The following is a 17,636-nucleotide window of genomic DNA, read 5'->3' on the forward strand; positions in this document are numbered from 1 at the left end:
CCAGATTTTAACAGCTTTGTTTAGTTTGTATGCTTTGGTTGGCTCCTTTCAGGGGGTAAGCACAGATTTTACCCAAAGATTCTTCTTGTTTCTGCACTTTTTCAAAAGAGTAGCACTGCTCTCGGGGTACTCAAGGTTCCACCGAGATATGAACTCAGATCGCTGGATTCAGAGTCCAGAGTGCTAACCATTACACCATGGAACCGCAGACTCCTCCTTGGAAGGATAACGGTCATCAAAAGCTACAAGTCTTACATCAATCATCCCTTGCCAAAAAAATGAGAAACAAGGAGTGAAAACAGTGCAAATAATCTTGATGTGCAGCAATACTTTTCCCTCTCTTAATGCAAAGTGTAGCAGCAGTAAACTTGAGGGAGAAAGGTATGGGTTTGAGGGCTCTTCTTGTGGGCTTTTCTGTCCTTGTAAATATTTTTCATAGACAAAAAGTAGGCATTTCCTGTTTAATAAACAGGCCCTTTGACCAAGGAAGCCGCAGCGCCATAACGATTTCCTGGTTTCCTTACATAATTACATACAGTGGTTACTTCTGGGATTGTATTTCTTGCTTGCTCTGGCAAGGTGAGCAGTCGTCCCTGGATGGGCTCGAACCACCAACCTTTCGGTTAACAGCCGAACGCGCTAGCCGATTGCGCCACAGAGACGAGAATCTAGGCATATCCATAAAAGACTTGTGCATCTAATTGCAATAAGAAATGAAGAAAAACTCTGGATTCAGAGCGCTAACGGCTATACCGTTGAACCACACCTTTCTACAGGATGTCCTGTTTTGAAAATAAGTATGACATTTGATCATTGGGATATATCAAAGAGAGCAGCATTGAAGTAGGCAAACTTCTGCTTCATGGTTTCATTGTGTGGTGGTCATCACATCTGCCCTACACGCAGAAGGTCTTTGGTACAACATTCAGCGAAACCAAACATGTTACCAAACATGTTCATGCTAACAATGTTCCAACGAAAGCTTGCTGTTTATGTTTTATAGATACTTTCCAGGCCATTTATGTCCTGATCTCGCAAAATATCCAATAGACCCAGCATTCCTATTCATTGTATTTTTGAGCAAAGACTAACATTCAGGTACACCTGCCGAAACCCAGGATTGAACCAGGAATAACGTAGCGAGAAAATGAACTAGTTCTGTGTGTCCTTTTTTCTTTTCTTTTGATTAAACATAAAACAATACAGGACACGACCAGGGAGCAAAAATCGTAATTAAAATAACTTAATAGTTACATAAAACATAACATAACATAAAATAAAATAAAAACAAAATCACATTTAAATGCAAATAAGGGTCCTACTTGGTCCAAGTCAATCAAATTAGTGCTTATCCAAATTAAGCCTGAATGTTACTGTTTTCCATTCATCCAATGTCTAATGTCTGTTACTACGTCAGTCAAGTCTTTGATCTTTGGCGTGGTTGGTGTCGAGCATTTCTTTGTGATGGCCTTTTTCTCTACAGCCAAAAGTATGTTCCAAGGGTATCCATTTATTGTGTCCATGGCAGGAGTGTTGAGGCCCAAGTACATAGTTTTAAATTTGAGTGGGATGGAAAAGTCAAAAACAGTCTGCAGTGCCCTGTGAATTTCAGTCCATTATTTTTGAGCAACAGCACAGCCCCAAAACACCTGATAGTGGTTTGCCTGCTGGGTTCTCCAGCAGTTAGCATTTCCTTGTGAATAATGGGCACTTTGACATGGTGTGGTGAAAAAAAACATATTTTTCCGCTTCAGGCATGTGATTATGTGGTCTTCCTCAGGGCTGTTCCTACATTTCCACACTCTTGGTCAGACAAAACCAGGTTAACTTCTCGTTCCCATTGGTTTAGAATATACTTAGCAGAACGTTGTCCAGATTACCAATGCATTGAGATCATTTAGAAATGATTCCCCTCGCAAGTTCTGATTGATTGGTTTCAACAAAGATTACTGTCAGAGGATTATAGTGGTCGTTTCTTTGTTTCATTTCTTGCTTATAATAAGTCCTATAAAAGTCCTGTCTCTCCAAGTCAAAGGATTCCTTCAACACATCAATGCTTTTCATTTGATTTTCTTTTGCAATGCGGTGAAACGTTTACGCCTTTTGTAATCCAGGCGTTGAATCATAAGCTTGGTCATAAGAAAACCAGCTCCAGATTTTAACAGCTTTGTTTAGTTTGTATGCTTTGGTTGGCTCCTTTCAGGGGGTAATCACAGATTTTACCCAAAGATTCTTCTTGTTTCTGCACTTTTTCAAAAGAGTAGCGCTGCTCTCGGGGCACTCAAGGTTCCACCGAGATTTGAACTCGGATTGCTGGATTCAGAGTCCAGAGTGCTAACCATTACACCATGGAACCGCAAAATCCTCCTTGGAAGGATAACGGTCATCCAAAGCTACAAGTCTTTACGTCAATCATCCCTTGCCAAAAAAATGAGAAACAAGGAGTGAAAACAGTGCAATTAATCTTGATGTGCAGCAATACTTTTCCCTCTCTTAATGCAAAGTGTAGCAGCAGTAAACTTGAGGGAGAAAGGTATGGGTTTGAGGGCTCTTCTTGTGGGCTTTTCTGTCCTTGTAAATATTGTTCATAGACAAAAGAGTAGGCATTTCCTGTTTACTAAAAAGGCCCTTTGACCAAGGAAGCTGCAGCGCCATAACGATTTCCTGGTTTCCTTACATAATTACATACAGTGGTTACTTCTGGGATTGTATTTCTTGCTTGCTCTGGCAAGGTGAGCAGTCGTCCCTGGGTGGGCTCGAACCACCAACCTTTCGGTTTACAGCCGAACGCGCTAGCCGATTGCGTCACAGAGACGAGAATCTACGCATATCCATAAAAGACTTGTGCATCTAATTGCAATAAGAAATGAAGAAAAACTCTGGATTCAGAGCGCTAACGGCTATACCGTTGAACCACACCTTTCTACAGGATGTCCTGTTTTGAAAATAAGTATGACATTTGATCATTGGGCTATATCAAAGAGAGCAGCATTGAAGTAGGCAAACTTCTGCTTCATGGTTTCATTGTGTGGTGGTCATCACATCTGCCCTACACGCAGAAGGTCTTGGGTACAACATTCAGCGAAACCAAACATGTTACCAAACATGTTCATGCTAACAATGTTCCAACGAAAGCATGCTGTTTATGTTTTATAGATCCTTTCCAGGCCATTTATGTCCTGATCTCGCAAAATATCCAATAGACCCAGCATTCCTATTCATTGTATTTTTGAGCAAAGACTAACATTCAGGTACGCATGCCGAAACCCGGGATTGAACCAGGAATAACGTAGCAAGAAAATGAACTTGTTCTGTGTGTCCTTTTTTCTTTTCTTTTGATTAAACATAAAACAATACAGGACACGACCAGGGAGCAAAAATTGTAATTAAAAGAACTTAATAGTTACATAAAACATAACATAACATAAAATAAAAACAAAATCACCTTTAAATGAAAATAGGGGTCCTACTTGGTCCAAAGTCGATCAAATTAGTGCTTATCCAAATTAAGCCTGAATGTCACTGTTTTCCATTCATCCAATGTCTAATGTCTGTTACTATGTCAGTCAAGTCTTTGATCTTTGGTGTGGTTGGTGTCGAGCATTTCTTTGTGATGGCCTTTTTCTCTACAGCCAAAAGTATGTTCCAAGGGTATCCATTTATTGTGTCCATGGCAGGAGTGTTGAGGCCCAAGTACATAGTTTTAAATTTGAGTGGGATGGCAAAGTCAAAAACAGTGTGCAATGCCCTGTGAATTTCAGTCCATTATTTTTGAGCAACAGCACAGCCCCAAAACACCTGATAGTGGTTTGCCTGCTGGGTTCTCCAGCAGTTAGCATTTCCTTACTTTGACATGGTGTGGTGAAAAAAAACATATTTTTCCGCTTCAGGCATGTGATTATGTGGTCTTCCTCAGGGCTGTTCCTACATTTCCACACTCTTGGTCAGACAAAACCAGGTTAACTTCTCGTTCCCATTGGTTTAGAATATACTTAGCAGAACGTTGTCCAGATTACCAATGCATTGAGATCATTTAGAAATGATTCCCCTCGCAAGTTCTGATTGATTGGTTTCAACAAAGATTACTGTCAGAGGATTATAGTGGTCGTTTCTTTGTTTCATTTCTTGCTTATAATAAGTCCTATAAAAGTCCTGTCTCTCCAAGTCAAAGGATTCCTTCAACACATCAATGCTTTTCATTTGATTTTCTTTTGCAATGCAGTGAAACGTTTACGCCTTTTGTAATCCAGGCGTTGAATCATAAGCTTGGTCATAAGAAAACCAGCTCCAGATTTTAACAGCTTTGTTTAGTTTGTATGCTTTGGTTGGCTCCTTTCAGGGGGTAATCACAGATTTTACCCAAAGATTCTTCTTGTTTCTGCTCTTTTTCAAAAGAGTAGCGCTGCTCTCGGGGCACTCAAGGTTCCACCGAGATTTGAACTCGGATTGCTGGATTCAGAGTCCAGAGTGCTAACCATTACACCATGGAACCGCAGACTCCTCCTTGGAAGGATAACGGTCATCAAAAGCTACAAGTCTTACATCAATCATCCCTTGCCAAAAAAATGAGAAACAAGGAGTGAAAACAGTGCAAATAATCTTGATGTGCAGCAATACTTTTCCCTCTCTTAATGCAAAGTGTAGCAGCAGTAAACTTGAGGGAGAAAGGTATGGGTTTGAGGGCTCTTCTTGTGGGCTTTTCTGTCCTTGTAAATATTTTTCATAGACAAAAAGTAGGCATTTCCTGTTTACTAAACAGGCCCTTTGACCAAGGAAGCCGCAGCGCCATAACGATTTCCTGGTTTCCTTACATAATTACATACAGTGGTTACTTCTGGGATTGTATTTCTTGCTTGCTCTGGCAAGGTGAGCAGTCGTCCCTGGATGGGCTCGAACCACCAACCTTTCGGTTAACAGCCGAACGCGCTAGCCGATTGCGCCACAGAGAAGAGAATCTAGGCATATCCATAAAAGACTTGTGCATCTAATTGCAATAAGAAATGAAGAAAAACTCTGGATTCAGAGCGCTAACGGCTATACCGTTGAACCACACCTTTCTACAGGATGTCCTGTTTTGAAAATAAGTATGACATTTGATCATTGGGATATATCAAAGAGAGCAGCATTGAAGTAGGCAAACTTCTGCTTCATGGTTTCATTGTGTGGTGGTCATCACATCTGCCCTACACGCAGAAGGTCTTTGGTACAACATTCAGCGAAACCAAACATGTTACCAAACATGTTCATGCTAACAATGTTCCAACGAAAGCTTGCTGTTTATGTTTTATAGATCCTTTCCAGGCCATTTATGTCCTGATCTCGCAAAATATCCAATAGACCCAGCATTCCTATTCATTGTATTTTTGAGCAAAGACTAACATTCAGGTACACATGCCGAAACCCGGGATTGAACCAGGAATAACGTAGCGAGAAAATGAACTAGTTCTGTGTGTCCTTTTTTCTTTTCTTTTGATTAAACATAAAACAATACAGGACACGACCAGGGAGCAAAAATCGTAATTAAAAGAACTTAATAGTTACATAAAACATAACATAACATAAAATAAAATAAAAACAAAATCACATTTAAATGAAAATAGGGGGCCTACTTGGTCCAAGTCAATCAAATTAGTGCTTATCCAAGTTAAGCCTGAATGTCACTGTTTTCCATTCATCCAATGTCTAATGTCTGTTACTATGTCAGTCAAGTCTTTGATCGTTGGCATGGTTGGTGTCGAGCATTTCTTTGTGATGGCCTTTTTCTCTACAGCCAAAAGTATGTTCCAAGGGTATCCATTTATTGTGTCCATGGCAGGAGTGTTGAGGCCCAAGTACATAGTTTTAAATTTGAGTGGGATGGAAAAGTCAAAAACAGTCTGCAGTGCCCTGTGAATTACAGTCCATTATTTTTGAGCAACAGCACAGCCCCAAAACACCTGATAGTGGTTTGCCTGCTGGGTTCTCCAGCAGTTAGCATTTCCTTGTGAATAATGGGCACTTTGACATGGTGTGGTGAAAAAAAACATATTTTTCCGCTTCAGGCATGTGATTATGTGGTCTTCCTCAGGGCTGTTCCTACATTTCCACACTCTTGGTCAGACAAAACCAGGTTAACTTCTCGTTCCCATTGGTTTGGAATATACTTAGCAGAACGTTGTCCAGATTACCAATGCATTGAGATCATTTAGAAATGATTCCCCTCGCAAGTTCTGATTGATTGGTTTCAACAAAGATTACTGTCAGAGGATTATAGTGGTCGTTTCTTTGTTTCATTTCTTGCTTATAATAAGTCCTATAAAAGTCCTGTCTCTCCAAGTCAAAGGATTCCTTCAACACATCAATGCTTTTCATTTGATTTTCTTTTGCAATGCGGTGAAACGTTTACGCCTTTTGTAATCCAGGCGTTGAATCATAAGCTTGGTCATAAGAAAACCAGCTCCAGATTTTAACAGCTTTGTTTAGTTTGTATGCTTTGGTTGGCTCCTTTCAGGGGGTAAGCACAGATTTTACCCAAAGATTCTTCTTGTTTCTGCACTTTTTCAAAAGAGTAGCGCTGCTCTCGGGGTACTCAAGGTTCCACCGAGATTTGAACTCGGATCGCTGGATTCAGAGTCCAGAGTGCTAACCATTACACCATGGAACCGCAGACTCCTCCTTGGATGGATAACGGTCATCCAAATCTACAAGTCTTACATCAATCGTCCCTTGCCAAAAAAATGAGAAACAAGGAGTGAAAACAGTGCAAATAATCTTGAAGTGCAGCAATACTTTTCCCTCTCTTAATGCAAAGTGTAGCAGCCGTAAACTTGAGGGAGAAAGGTATGGGTTTGAGGGCTCTTCTTGTGGGCTTTTCTGTCCTTGTAAATATTTTTCATAGACAAAAAGTAGGCATTTCCTTTTTAATAAACAGGCCCTTTGACCAAGGAAGCCGCAGCGCCATAACGATTTCCTGGTTTCCTTACATAATTACATACAGTGGTTACTTCTGGGATTGTATTTCTTGCTTGCTCTGGCAAGGTGAGCAGTCGTCCCTGGGTGGGCTCGAACCACCAACCTTTCGGTTTACAGCCGAACGCGCTAGCCGATTGCGCCACAGAGACGAGAATCTAGGCATATCCATAAAAGACTTGTGCATCTAATTGCAATAAGAAATGAAGAAAAACTCTGGATTCAGAGCGCTAACGGCTATACCGTTGAACCACACCTTTCTACAGGATGTCCTGTTTTGAAAATAAGTATGACATTTGATCATTGGGCTATATCAAAGAGAGCAGCATTGAAGTAGGCAAACTTCTGCTTCATGGTTTCATTGTGTGGTGGTCATCACATCTGCCCTACACGCAGAAGGTCTTGGGTACAACATTCAGCGAAACCAAACATGTTACCAAACATGTTCATGCTAACAATGTTCCAACGAAAGCATGCTGTTTATGTTTTATAGATCCTTTCCAGGCCATTTATGTCCTGATCTCGCAAAATATCCAATAGACCCAGCATTCCTATTCATTGTATTTTTGAGCAAAGACTAACATTCAGGTACGCATGCCGAAACCCGGGATTGAACCAGGAATAACGTAGCAAGAAAATGAACTTGTTCTGTGTGTCCTTTTTTCTTTTCTTTTGATTAAACATAAAACAATACAGGACACGACCAGGGAGCAAAAATTGTAATTAAAAGAACTTAATAGTTACATAAAACATAACATAACATAAAATAAAAACAAAATCACCTTTAAATGAAAATAGGGGTCCTACTTGGTCCAAAGTCGATCAAATTAGTGCTTATCCAAATTAAGCCTGAATGTCACTGTTTTCCATTCATCCAATGTCTAATGTCTGTTACTATGTCAGTCAAGTCTTTGATCTTTGGTGTGGTTGGTGTCGAGCATTTCTTTGTGATGGCCTTTTTCTCTACAGCCAAAAGTATGTTCCAAGGGTATCCATTTATTGTGTCCATGGCAGGAGTGTTGAGGCCCAAGTACATAGTTTTAAATTTGAGTGGGATGGCAAAGTCAAAAACAGTGTGCAATGCCCTGTGAATTTCAGTCCATTATTTTTGAGCAACAGCACAGCCCCAAAACACCTGATAGTGGTTTGCCTGCTGGGTTCTCCAGCAGTTAGCATTTCCTTACTTTGACATGGTGTGGTGAAAAAAAACATATTTTTCCGCTTCAGGCATGTGATTATGTGGTCTTCCTCAGGGCTGTTCCTACATTTCCACACTCTTGGTCAGACAAAACCAGGTTAACTTCTCGTTCCCATTGGTTTAGAATATACTTAGCAGAACGTTGTCCAGATTACCAATGCATTGAGATCATTTAGAAATGATTCCCCTCGCAAGTTCTGATTGATTGGTTTCAACAAAGATTACTGTCAGAGGATTATAGTGGTTGTTTCTTTGTTTCATTTCTTGCTTATAATAAGTCCTATAAAAGTCCTGTCTCTCCAAGTCAAAGGATTCCTTCAACACATCAATGCTTTTCATTTGATTTTCTTTTGCAATGCGGTGAAACGTTTACGCCTTTTGTAATCCAGGCGTTGAATCATAAGCTTGGTCATAAGAAAACCAGCTCCAGATTTTAACAGCTTTGTTTAGTTTGTATGCTTTGGTTGGCTCCTTTCAGGGGGTAAGCACAGATTTTACCCAAAGATTCTTCTTGTTTCTGCACTTTTTCAAAAGAGTAGCACTGCTCTCGGGGTACTCAAGGTTCCACCGAGATATGAACTCAGATCGCTGGATTCAGAGTCCAGAGTGCTAACCATTACACCATGGAACCGCAGACTCCTCCTTGGAAGGATAACGGTCATCAAAAGCTACAAGTCTTACATCAATCATCCCTTGCCAAAAAAATGAGAAACAAGGAGTGAAAACAGTGCAAATAATCTTGATGTGCAGCAATACTTTTCCCTCTCTTAATGCAAAGTGTAGCAGCAGTAAACTTGAGGGAGAAAGGTATGGGTTTGAGGGCTCTTCTTGTGGGCTTTTCTGTCCTTGTAAATATTTTTCATAGACAAAAAGTAGGCATTTCCTGTTTAATAAACAGGCACTTTGACCAAGGAAGCCGCAGCGCCATAACGATTTCCTGGTTTCCTTACATAATTACATACAGTGGTTACTTCTGGGATTGTATTTCTTGCTTGCTCTGGCAAGGTGAGCAGTCGTCCCTGGATGGGCTCGAACCACCAACCTTTCGGTTAACAGCCGAACGCGCTAGCCGATTGCGCCACAGAGACGAGAATCTAGGCATATCCATAAAAGACTTGTGCATCTAATTGCAATAAGAAATGAAGAAAAACTCTGGATTCAGAGCGCTAACGGCTATACCGTTGAACCACACCTTTCTACAGGATGTCCTGTTTTGAAAATAAGTATGACATTTGATCATTGGGATATATCAAAGAGAGCAGCATTGAAGTAGGCAAACTTCTGCTTCATGGTTTCATTGTGTGGTGGTCATCACATCTGCCCTACACGCAGAAGGTCTTTGGTACAACATTCAGCGAAACCAAACATGTTACCAAACATGTTCATGCTAACAATGTTCCAACGAAAGCTTGCTGTTTATGTTTTATAGATCCTTTCCAGGCCATTTATGTCCTGATCTCGCAAAATATCCAATAGACCCAGCATTCCTATTCATTGTATTTTTGAGCAAAGACTAACATTCAGGTACACCTGCCGAAACCCAGGATTGAACCAGGAATAACGTAGCGAGAAAATGAACTAGTTCTGTGTGTCCTTTTTTCTTTTCTTTTGATTAAACATAAAACAATACAGGACACGACCAGGGAGCAAAAATCGTAATTAAAAGAACTTAATAGTTACATAAAACATAACATAACATAAAATAAAATAAAAACAAAATCACATTAAAATGAAAATAAGGGTCCTACTTGGTCCAAGTCAATCAAATTAGTGCTTATCCAAGTTAAGCCTGAATGTCACTGTTTTCCATTCATCCAATGTCTAATGTCTGTTACTATGTCAGTCAAGTCTTTGATCTTTGGTGTGGTTGGTGTCGAGCATTTCTTTGTGATGGCCTTTTTCTCTACAGCCAAAAGTATGTTCCAAGGGTATCCATTTATTGTGTCCATGGCAGGAGTGTTGAGGCCCAAGTACATAGTTTTAAATTTGAGTGGGATGGCAAAGTCAAAAACAGTGTGCAATGCCCTGTGAATTTCAGTCCATTATTTTTGAGCAACAGCACAGCCCCAAAACACCTGATAGTGGTTTGCCTGCTGGGTTCTCCAGCAGTTAGCATTTCCTTACTTTGACATGGTGTGGTGAAAAAAAACATATTTTTCCGCTTCAGGCATGTGATTATGTGGTCTTCCTCAGGGCTGTTCCTACATTTCCACACTCTTGGTCAGACAAAACCAGGTTAACTTCTCGTTCCCATTGGTTTAGAATATACTTAGCAGAACGTTGTCCAGATTACCAATGCATTGAGATCATTTAGAAATGATTCCCCTCGCAAGTTCTGATTGATTGGTTTCAACAAAGATTACTGTCAGAGGATTATAGTGGTCGTTTCTTTGTTTCATTTCTTGCTTATAATAAGTCCTATAAAAGTCCTGTCTCTCCAAGTCAAAGGATTCCTTCAACACATCAATGCTTTTCATTTGATTTTCTTTTGCAATGCGGTGAAACGTTTACGCCTTTTGTAATCCAGGCGTTGAATCATAAGCTTGGTCATAAGAAAACCAGCTCCAGATTTTAACAGCTTTGTTTAGTTTGTATGCTTTGGTTGGCTCCTTTCAGGGGGTAAGAACAGATTTTACCCAAAGATTCTTCTTGTTTCTGCACTTTTTCAAAAGAGTAGCGCTGCTCTCGGGGTACTCAAGGTTCCACCGAGATTTAAACTCGGATCGCTGGATTCAGAGTCCAGAGTGCTAACCATTACACCATGGAACCGCAGACTCCTCCTTGGAAGGATAACGGTCATCCAAAGCTACAAGTCTTACATCAATCGTCCCTTGCCAAAAAAATGAGAAACAAGGAGTGAAAACAGTGCAAATAATCTTGAAGTGCAGCAATACTTTTCCCTCTCTTAATGCAAAGTGTAGCAGCAGTAAACTTGAGGGAGAAAGGTATGGGTTTGAGGGCTCTTCTTGTGGGCTTTTCTGTCCTTGTAAATATTTTTCATAGACCAAAAGTAGGCATTTCCTGTTTAATAAACAGGCCCTTTGACCAAGGAAGCCGCAGCGCCATAACGATTTCCTGGTTTCCTTACATAATTACATACAGTGGTTACTTCTGGGATTGTATTTCTTGCTTGCTCTGGCAAGGTGAGCAGTCGTCCCTGGATGGGCTCGAACCACCAACCTTTCGGTTAACAGCCGAACGCGCTAGCCGATTGCGCCACAGAGACGAGAATCTAGGCATATCCATAAAAGACTTGTGCATCTAATTGCAATAAGAAATGAAGAAAAACTCTGGATTCAGAGCGCTAACGGCTATACCGTTGAACCACACCTTTCTACAGGATGTCCTGTTTTGAAAATAAGTATGACATTTGATCATTGGGCTATATCAAAGAGAGCAGCATTGAAGTAGGCAAACTTCTGCTTCATGGTTTCATTGTGTGGTGGTCATCACATCTGCCCTACACGCAGAAGGTCTTGGGTACAACATTCAGCGAAACCAAACATGTTACCAAACATGTTCATGCTAACAATGTTCCAACGAAAGCATGCTGTTTATGTTTTATAGATCCTTTCCAGGCCATTTATGTCCTGATCTCGCAAAATATCCAATAGACCCAGCATTCCTATTCATTGTATTTTTGAGCAAAGACTAACATTCAGGTACGCATGCCGAAACCCGGGATTGAACCAGGAATAACGTAGCGAGAAAATGAACTAGTTCTGTGTGTCCTTTTTTCTTTTCTTTTGATTAAACATAAAACAATACAGGACACGACCAGGGAGCAAAAATCGTAATTAAAAGAACTTAATAGTTACATAAAACATAACATAACATAAAATAAAATAAAAACAAAATCACATTTAAATGAAAATAAGGGTCCTACTTGGTCCAAGTCAATCAAATTAGTGCTTATCCAAATTAAGCCTGAATGTCACTGTTTTCCATTCATCCAATGTCTGTTACTATGTCAGTCAAGTCTTTGATCGTTGGCGTGGTTGGTGTCGAGCATTTCTTTGTGATGGCCTTTTTCTCTACAGCCAAAAGTATGTTCCAAGGGTATCCATTTATTGTGTCCATGGCAGGAGTGTTGAGGCCCAAGTACATAGTTTTAAATTTGAGTGGGATGGCAAAGTCAAAAACAGTCTGCAGTGCCCTGTGAATTTCAGTCCATTATTTTTGAGCAACAGCACAGCCCCAACACACCTGATAGTGGTTTGCCTGCTGGGTTCTCCAGCAGTTAGCATTTCCTTGTGAATAATGGGCACTTTGACATGGTGTGGTGAAAAAAACATATTTTTCCCCTTCAGGCATGTGATTTTGTGGTCTTCCTCAGGGCTGTTCCTACATTTCCACACTCTTGGTCAGACAAAACCAGGTTAACTTCTCGTTCCCATTGGTTTAGAATATACTTAGCAGAACGTTGTCCAGATTACCAATGCATTGAGATCATTTAGAAATGATTCCCCTCGCAAGTTCTGATTGATTGGTTTCAACAAAGATTACTGTCAGAGGATTATAGTGGTCGTTTCTTTGTTTCATTTCTTGCTTATAATAAGTCCTATAAAAGTCCTGTCTCTCCAAGTCAAAGGATTCCTTCAACACATCAATGCTTTTCATTTGATTTTCTTTTGCAATGCGGTGAAACGTTTACGCCTTTTGTAATCCAGGCGTTGAATCATAAGCTTGGTCATAAGAAAACCAGCTCCAGATTTTAACAGCTTTGTTTAGTTTGTATGCTTTGGTTGGCTCCTTTCAGGGGGTAAGAACAGATTTTACCCAAAGATTCTTCTTGTTTCTGCACTTTTTCAAAAGAGTAGCGCTGCTCTCGGGGTACTCAAGGTTCCACCGAGATTTAAACTCGGATCGCTGGATTCAGAGTCCAGAGTGCTAACCATTACACCATGGAACCGCAGACTCCTCCTTGGAAGGATAACGGTCATCCAAAGCTACAAGTCTTACATCAATCGTCCCTTGCCAAAAAAATGAGAAACAAGGAGTGAAAACAGTGCAAATAATCTTGAAGTGCAGCAATACTTTTCCCTCTCTTAATGCAAAGTGTAGCAGCAGTAAACTTGAGGGAGAAAGGTATGGGTTTGAGGGCTCTTCTTGTGGGCTTTTCTGTCCTTGTAAATATTTTTCATAGACCAAAAGTAGGCATTTCCTGTTTAATAAACAGGCCCTTTGACCAAGGAAGCCGCAGCGCCATAACGATTTCCTGGTTTCCTTACATAATTACATACAGTGGTTACTTCTGGGATTGTATTTCTTGCTTGCTCTGGCAAGGTGAGCAGTCGTCCCTGGATGGGCTCGAACCACCAACCTTTCGGTTAACAGCCGAACGCGCTAGCCGATTGCGCCACAGAGACGAGAATCTAGGCATATCCATAAAAGACTTGTGCATCAAATTGCAATAAGAAATGAAGAAAAACTCTGGATTCAGAGCGCTAACGGCTATACCGTTGAACCACACCTTTCTACAGGATGTCCTGTTTTGAAAATAAGTATGACATTTGATCATTGGGCTATATCAAAGAGAGCAGCATTGAAGTAGGCAAACTTCTGCTTCATGGTTTCATTGTGTGGTGGTCATCACATCTGCCCTACACGCAGAAGGTCTTGGGTACAACATTCAGCGAAACCAAACATGTTACCAAACATGTTCATGCTAACAATGTTCCAACGAAAGCATGCTGTTTATGTTTTATAGATCCTTTCCAGGCCATTTATGTCCTGATCTCGCAAAATATCCAATAGACCCAGCATTCCTATTCATTGTATTTTTGAGCAAAGACTAACATTCAGGTACGCATGCCGAAACCCGGGATTGAACCAGGAATAACGTAGCGAGAAAATGAACTAGTTCTGTGTGTCCTTTTTTCTTTTCTTTTGATTAAACATAAAACAATACAGGACACGACCAGGGAGCAAAAATCGTAATTAAAAGAACTTAATAGTTACATAAAACATAACATAACATAAAATAAAATAAAAACAAAATCACATTTAAATGAAAATAAGGGTCCTACTTGGTCCAAGTCAATCAAATTAGTGCTTATCCAAATTAAGCCTGAATGTCACTGTTTTCCATTCATCCAATGTCTGTTACTATGTCAGTCAAGTCTTTGATCGTTGGCGTGGTTGGTGTCGAGCATTTCTTTGTGATGGCCTTTTTCTCTACAGCCAAAAGTATGTTCCAAGGGTATCCATTTATTGTGTCCATGGCAGGATTGTTGAGGCCCAAGTACATAGTTTTAAATTTGAGTGGGATGGAAAAGTCAAAAACAGTCTGCAGTGCCCTGTGAATTTCAGTCCATTATTTTTGAGCAACAGCACAGCCCCAAAACACCTGATAGTGGTTTGCCTGCTGGGTTCTCCAGCAGTTAGCATTTCCTTGTGAATAATGGGCACTTTGACATGGTGTGGTGAAAAAAAACATATTTTTCCGCTTCAGGCATGTGATTATGTGGTCTTCCTCAGGGCTGTTCCTACATTTCCACACTCTTGGTCAGACAAAACCAGGTTAACTTCTCGTTCCCATTGGTTTAGAATATACTTAGCAGAACGTTGTCCAGATTACCAATGCATTGAGATCATTTAGAAATGATTCCCCTCGCAAGTTCTGATTGATTGGTTTCAACAAAGATTACTGTCAGAGGATTATAGTGGTCGTTTCTTTGTTTCATTTCTTGCTTATAATAAGTCCTATAAAAGTCCTGTCTCTCCAAGTCAAAGGATTCCTTCAACACATCAATGCTTTTCATTTGATTTTCTTTTGCAATGCGGTGAAACGTTTACGCCTTTTGTAATCCAGGCGTTGAATCATAAGCTTGGTCATAAGAAAACCAGCTCCAGATTTTAACAGCTTTGTTTAGTTTGTATGCTTTGGTTGGCTCCTTTCAGGGGGTAAGCACAGATTTTACCCAAAGATTCTTCTTGTTTCTGCACTTTTTCAAAAGAGTAGCGCTGCTCTCGGGGCACTCAAGGTTCCACCGAGATTTGAACTCGGATCGCTGGATTCAGAGTCCAGAGTGCTAACCATTACACCATGGAACCGCAGACTCCTCCTTGGAAGGATAACGGTCATCCAAAGCTACAAGTCTTACATCAATCGTCCCTTGCCAAAAAAATGAGAAACAAGGAGTGAAAACAGTGCAAATAATCTTGAAGTGCAGCAATACTTTTCCCTCTCTTAATGCAAAGTGTAGCAGCAGTAAACTTGAGGGAGAAAGGTATGGGTTTGAGGGCTCTTCTTGTGGGCTTTTCTGTCCTTGTAAATATTTTTCATAGACAAAAAGTAGGCATTTCCTGTTTAATAAACAGGCCCTTTGACCAAGGAAGCCGCAGCGCCATAACGATTTCCTGGTTTCCTTACATAAGTACATACAGTGGTTACTTCTGGGATTGTATTTCTTGCTTGCTCTGGCAAGGTGAGCAGTCGTCCCTGGATGGGCTCGAACCACCAACCTTTCGGTTAACAACCGAACACACTAGCCGATTGCGCCACAGAGACGAGAATCTAGGCATATCCATAAAAGACTTGTGCATCTAATTGCAATAAGAAATGAAGAAAAACTCTGGATTCAGAGCGCTAACGGCTATACCGTTGAACCACACCTTTCTACAGGATGTCCTGTTTTGAAAATAAGTATGACATTTGATCATTGGGCTATATCAAAGAGAGCAGCATTGAAGTAGGCAAACTTCTGCTTCATGGTTTCATTGTGTGGTGGTCATCACATGTGCCCTACACGCAGAAGGTCTTGGGTACAACATTCAGCGAAACCAAACATGTTACCAAACATGTTCATGCTAACAATGTTCCAACGAAAGCATGCTGTTTATGTTTTATAGATCCTTTCCAGGCCATTTATGTCCTGATCTCGCAAAATATCCAATAGACCCAGCATTCCTATTCATTGTATTTTTGAGCAAAGACTAACATTCAGGTACGCATGCCGAAACCCGGGATTGAACCAGGAATAACGTAGCAAGAAAATGAACTTGTTCTGTGTGTCCTTTTTTCTTTTCTTTTGATTAAACATAAAACAATACAGGACACGACCAGGGAGCAAAAATTGTAATTAAAAGAACTTAATAGTTACATAAAACATAACATAACATAAAATAAAAACAAAATCACCTTTAAATGAAAATAGGGGTCCTACTTGGTCCAAAGTCGATCAAATTAGTGCTTATCCAAATTAAGCCTGAATGTCACTGTTTTCCATTCATCCAATGTCTAATGTCTGTTACTATGTCAGTCAAGTCTTTGATCGTTGGCGTGGTTGGTGTCGAGCATTTCTTTGTGATGGCCTTTTTCTCTACAGCCAAAAGTATGTTCCAAGGGTATCCATTTATTGTGTCCATGGCAGGAGTGTTGAGGCCCAAGTACATAGTTTTAAATTTGAGTGGGATGGCAAAGTCAAAAACAGTGTGCAATGCCCTGTGAATTTCAGTCCATTATTTTTTAGCAACAGCACAGCCCCAAAACACCTGATAGTGGTTTGCCTGCTGGGTTCTCCAGCAGTTAGCATTTCCTTGTGAATAATGGGCACTTTGACATGGTGTGGTGAAAAAAAACATATTTTTCCCCTTCAGGCATGTGATTATGTGGTCTTCCTCAGGGCTGTTCCTACATTTCCACACTCTTGGTCAGACAAAACCAGGTTAACTTCTCGTTCCCATTGGTTTAGAATATACTTAGCAGAACGTTGTCCAGATTACCAATGCATTGAGATCATTTAGAAATGATTACTGTCAGAGGATTATAGTGGTCGTTTCTTTGTTTCATTTCTTGCTTATAATAAGTCCTATAAAAGTCCTGTCTCTCCAAGTCAAAGGATTCCTTCAACACATCAATGCTTTTCATTTGATTTTCTTTTGCAATGCGGTGAAACGTTTACGCCTTTTGTAATCCAGGCGTTGAATCATAAGCTTGGTCATAAGAAAACCAGCTCCAGATTGTAACAGCTTTGTTTAGTTTGTATGCTTTGGTTGGCTCCTTTCAGGGGGTAAGCACAGATTTTACCCAAAGATTCTTCTTGTTTCTGCACTTTTTCAAAAGAGGAGCACTGCTCTCGGGGTACTCAAGGTTCCACCGAGATATGAACTCAGATCGCTGGATTCAGAGTCCAGAGTGCTAACCATTACACCATGGAACCGGAGACTCCTCCTTGGAAGGATAACGGTCATCCAAAGCTACAAGTCTTACATCAATCATCCCTTGCCAAAAAAATGAGAAACAAGGAGTGAAAACAGTGCAAATAATCTTGATGTGCAGCAATACTTTTCCCTCTCTTAATGCAAAGTGTAGCAGCAGTAAACTTGAGGGAGAAAGGTATGGGTTTGAGGACTCTTCTTGTGGGCTTTTCTGTCCTTGTACATATTTTTCATAGACAAAAAGTAGGCATTTCCTGTTTAATAAACAGGCCCTTTGACCAAGGAAGCCGCAGCGCCATGACGATTTCCTGGTTTCCTTACATAATTA

At 40.4% G+C, this 17,636-nt stretch overlaps 11 non-coding genes across 11 annotated transcripts; all 11 read right to left on the bottom strand.

Annotated features, from left to right (window-relative positions):
* Nucleotides 1-133: 133 nt before the first annotated feature.
* On the bottom strand, nucleotides 134-205 carry trnaq-cug (transfer RNA glutamine (anticodon CUG)). The gene has a single exon. It is a non-coding gene; the product is annotated as a tRNA-Gln (tRNA).
* A 2,079-nt stretch (nucleotides 206-2,284) lies between these two features.
* On the bottom strand, nucleotides 2,285-2,356 carry trnaq-cug (transfer RNA glutamine (anticodon CUG)). The gene has a single exon. It is a non-coding gene; the product is annotated as a tRNA-Gln (tRNA).
* Nucleotides 2,357-2,741: 385 nt separating this feature from the next.
* trnay-gua (transfer RNA tyrosine (anticodon GUA)) lies at nucleotides 2,742-2,815 on the bottom strand. The gene has a single exon. It is a non-coding gene; the product is annotated as a tRNA-Tyr (tRNA).
* A 1,605-nt stretch (nucleotides 2,816-4,420) lies between these two features.
* trnaq-cug (transfer RNA glutamine (anticodon CUG)) lies at nucleotides 4,421-4,492 on the bottom strand. The gene has a single exon. It is a non-coding gene; the product is annotated as a tRNA-Gln (tRNA).
* A 2,079-nt stretch (nucleotides 4,493-6,571) lies between these two features.
* Nucleotides 6,572-6,643, bottom strand: trnaq-cug (transfer RNA glutamine (anticodon CUG)). The gene has a single exon. It is a non-coding gene; the product is annotated as a tRNA-Gln (tRNA).
* A 383-nt stretch (nucleotides 6,644-7,026) lies between these two features.
* Nucleotides 7,027-7,100, bottom strand: trnay-gua (transfer RNA tyrosine (anticodon GUA)). The gene has a single exon. It is a non-coding gene; the product is annotated as a tRNA-Tyr (tRNA).
* A 1,605-nt stretch (nucleotides 7,101-8,705) lies between these two features.
* Nucleotides 8,706-8,777, bottom strand: trnaq-cug (transfer RNA glutamine (anticodon CUG)). Its single transcript has one exon. It is a non-coding gene; the product is annotated as a tRNA-Gln (tRNA).
* A 2,066-nt stretch (nucleotides 8,778-10,843) lies between these two features.
* trnaq-cug (transfer RNA glutamine (anticodon CUG)) lies at nucleotides 10,844-10,915 on the bottom strand. The gene has a single exon. It is a non-coding gene; the product is annotated as a tRNA-Gln (tRNA).
* Nucleotides 10,916-12,986: 2,071 nt separating this feature from the next.
* On the bottom strand, nucleotides 12,987-13,058 carry trnaq-cug (transfer RNA glutamine (anticodon CUG)). The gene has a single exon. It is a non-coding gene; the product is annotated as a tRNA-Gln (tRNA).
* A 2,072-nt stretch (nucleotides 13,059-15,130) lies between these two features.
* On the bottom strand, nucleotides 15,131-15,202 carry trnaq-cug (transfer RNA glutamine (anticodon CUG)). Its single transcript has one exon. It is a non-coding gene; the product is annotated as a tRNA-Gln (tRNA).
* A 2,036-nt stretch (nucleotides 15,203-17,238) lies between these two features.
* Nucleotides 17,239-17,310, bottom strand: trnaq-cug (transfer RNA glutamine (anticodon CUG)). Its single transcript has one exon. It is a non-coding gene; the product is annotated as a tRNA-Gln (tRNA).
* Nucleotides 17,311-17,636: the final 326 nt, after the last annotated feature.

The sequence above is a fragment of the Eucyclogobius newberryi genome, unplaced genomic scaffold (genome assembly GCF_026437365.1).
Source record: "Eucyclogobius newberryi isolate DKJ021-1_F unplaced genomic scaffold, fEucNew1.0.hap1 SCAF_8, whole genome shotgun sequence".
Classification (NCBI taxonomy): Eukaryota; Metazoa; Chordata; class Actinopteri; order Gobiiformes; family Gobiidae; genus Eucyclogobius; species Eucyclogobius newberryi.